The sequence below is a fragment of the Mandrillus leucophaeus genome, unplaced genomic scaffold (assembly GCF_000951045.1).
Source record: "Mandrillus leucophaeus isolate KB7577 unplaced genomic scaffold, Mleu.le_1.0 Scaffold52, whole genome shotgun sequence".
NCBI classification, from domain to species: Eukaryota; Metazoa; Chordata; class Mammalia; order Primates; family Cercopithecidae; genus Mandrillus; species Mandrillus leucophaeus.
This window is the reverse complement of record NW_012105586.1, coordinates 105,108-108,385: the sequence shown is the minus strand read 5'-3', so window position 1 is coordinate 108,385 and position 3,278 is coordinate 105,108.

Here is a 3,278-nt window from a genome sequence, read left to right as displayed (position 1 = left end):
GCATAGATGATGGATGAATGGATGGATAGATGGATGGTAGATAGATATTGAATGGATGGATGGATGGATGGATGGATGGATGGATGGATGGATGGATAGTGGATAGAGAGACAAAGGATAGATAGTAAGTGATGTGTGAGTGAGGAAGTAAAAAATGCTTATTAAATTCTCAGACTCCAGACAAATCTCCTTTTGAACCTTATAGCTGACACCCTTATTAACAGAGAAATCTTGAAGAAGGAGTTAATTAAGAAGGCTCACTTTCTTCATCTGAAAAGAGGACTTTAATACATACATTTTGAAAATAATGTGAAGAATAAAAGGGATAATACCTACTGATCCATTACACCAGTGCTCAGGACACAGCAGCCATTGTTATTCACTTCCCGCATCTTGTGTATCGATTTGTAACTTTCAAGTAGTCTTTTCATCACTTTCTCCGTCAGCTAGTTTATATTGCTCAGACTCGGAGACTGAACTAAAACCTGGCAAAACAATAACATTTATACCCAATGTTTAGATTTTTTAATGAAAGGGAGAAATGATGGAGTGTGGGAAGTGTTATAAACTATTCAGTATTTCAATTTTTTAATTCACAATCCTGAATTCCCTTTGATGGTTTTTTAATATAGGGAGGGCTCTTGTGAGTATGTGTGAATAATTAAACTTTTTTGAATTTGAACATAAGCTGGAAGAAGCTCATTTCACTGTCAATGATGTGAGGCAAAGGAAAGCCCAATGGGCATCTTTTCTACGCTAAATAATTTTGTGGGTTTTTAAAAAAAATTCCTATCTTCTCCAATAGTCTGAGAAAGAAAGCCTTTGGAAGGTTACTTGTCATGCTGTTCTTCTGTGTTATCTTGATAAATCCTGATTGAAGGAGAAAGAAGAGAAGGAGGATTGAGACAATAATGAGGTTATCATTGTTTGAGCATTTACTACACAGACTCTCCCGCCTTTGGTCCCTCAGCAGCCCAACAGGCAGGTTTCAAGTAGTACTCTGTCCATTGCGCAGATGGGTCAACTGAGGTTTTCACAGGCTATGTGGCATGTACAGCACAGGTGCACATTCAGACTGGTTTGATTTCAATGCTGGGACTCTCTACTATTTCCCCAGGCGGCTCCTTGATTGGTTGCTTGGCATCAAGCCATTTCTCAGCATTATTTACTGTGCTTATTCATTCTCCTCCCTCCTCGTTGGCTGACAGCTATTGATTTCTGTGCGTGATTCTGCCCTTGGCCTCAAATAGTTTTGCAATTTCTTCCCCAATTTTCAAGTGAACTTTATCATCCCTTTGCTTAGTGAAGCTCGTCTTTGTTCTTTGGGCAATAATGGATGATTCCGTAAATGGCATGTCACAGAACAGAAGAGATGTGAGGGCGACCTTTATTAGATTAAATATGTTTTCCCCACCCAGTGCTCTGCAGATCGTGGGATTTCTATCAGAAGACAGACAACAGGGACTGAACTGTATGCAGCCAAGAGCTTCCCAAAATTGTATTGGTAATTACTTTTCTTGATATAGTAATAATTACTGATAATGATTTCCTATAAATTTTAAGAGTTAATATATCAATGCAGTCCAGATATTATATATTCAGTTTGCTTAAAATCTCCTTAAGATTGTCACTGGATTCTTGGATGCTGTCATCCCCCGCATAGAGGGAAGACTGATAGGAATTTGTGACTATGATGATTCAGCTGGCAGTAGGATTCCAAGTTCTTTGCTGCACCCACAGGATCTGATTCCTGTCTACTTCCTTTCTTCCATTCTCTCCCTTGTCCACTTCTGTCTAGCTGTGGTGATATCTTTTTGTTCTCCAACTATACCAAGCTTGTTCCTGCCACAAAGCCTTTGCACCTTGTGTTCCCTCTGCCTAGAGTGTTCTTCCTGAATACCTGTGCCTGGTTGAAGAATTTTTATCATTCATGTCTCAATGTAAACGTCACCAACCTGGAAAGGCCTAACTAAAGTATCTCACCCACTGATATGGTTTGGCTGTGTCCCCACCCAAATCTCATCTTGAACTGTAACTCCCCACAATTCCCACATGTTGTGGAAGGAACTGGTGGGAGGCCATTAAATTATGGGGTTGGGTCTTTCCTGCACTGTTCTAGTGATAGTGAATGAATCTCACAAGATCTGATGGTTTTTAAAATGGGGGTTTCCCTGCACAAGCTTTCTCTTTGCCTGCTGCCATCCACATAAGATGTGACTTTCTCCTCCTTGCCTTCTGCCATGATTGTGAAGCCTCCCCAGCCATGGGGACTGTAAATCTATTAAACCTCTTTTTCTTCCCAGCCTCGGGTATGTCTTTATCAGCAGCATGAAAACAGACTAATATACCCTCCCAGGTAATTCATTCTCCCTCTGTCTCTCTCTCTTTCTCTCTAGTCTCTTAAATGTGCTTTTCATCAGGGCAAATTATTTGTTTTGTTTCTGCTCTGCCTTGCATTGAATACAAGCCTTGTGCATCTCTTCTGATTCCCTCGGTGCTGCCAGTCACTTGGTTCACATAGGCTGCAGCACAAGCTCCTGGGCCCACCTGAGCCACCTAGTTCTTCCTTTTGCCGCAGACAAGTAGTCACAGACCCAGAGTTCCTGCCAATTCCAAAGGTGAAAGAATCACCCTGGGGTGAAAGGCATGGGACCTGGCTCCCTGAGCCAACCCCACAGTGACAGTGAACCTGGAGGATGGGACATCCAGAGGAGCTGACTCTCCACAGGGGCAACTCTGCCCACTAGAAAGAGGAGACGAATGGGACCATGGAGTTGGCAGATAAATTACCTCTTCCTTCTTGCTCCCAGGGACTGCTTTGAGGCATGGTTTCTTCTCACATGCCATCCAGAAAAGCCCTGTATGCCAAGCAATACCTCTGCTGCATGGCCAGCCTTGTGTCTCCACAGCTCATTGCTAGGTGAAAATCATCACAGCAGCACGTTGTGTAGAGTGTCACTCACCTCACTCCCGCCCTCATTCTCACTGCCTTGAGCTCACACTTCCCAAATGAAACATAAGCATGTTAACCTTTGCCTCGAGCTGCTTTCTAGAGAATTCAGGACAAGAAAATCCCTAGGACTGAGAATATTTCCCAGCACAGACAAAGCACTTCAATATTGGGGGATGAATGGGAGAATAGATAAAAGGATAGATGGGTGGATGATGGATGGATAGATGGATGGAAGAATGGAGGGATGGGTGAAAGAATGGGAGGGAGAGAGGAAGGGAGGAAGGAGGGAGGAAGAGAGGGAAGGGAAAGGGAGGGGAGGAAGGAG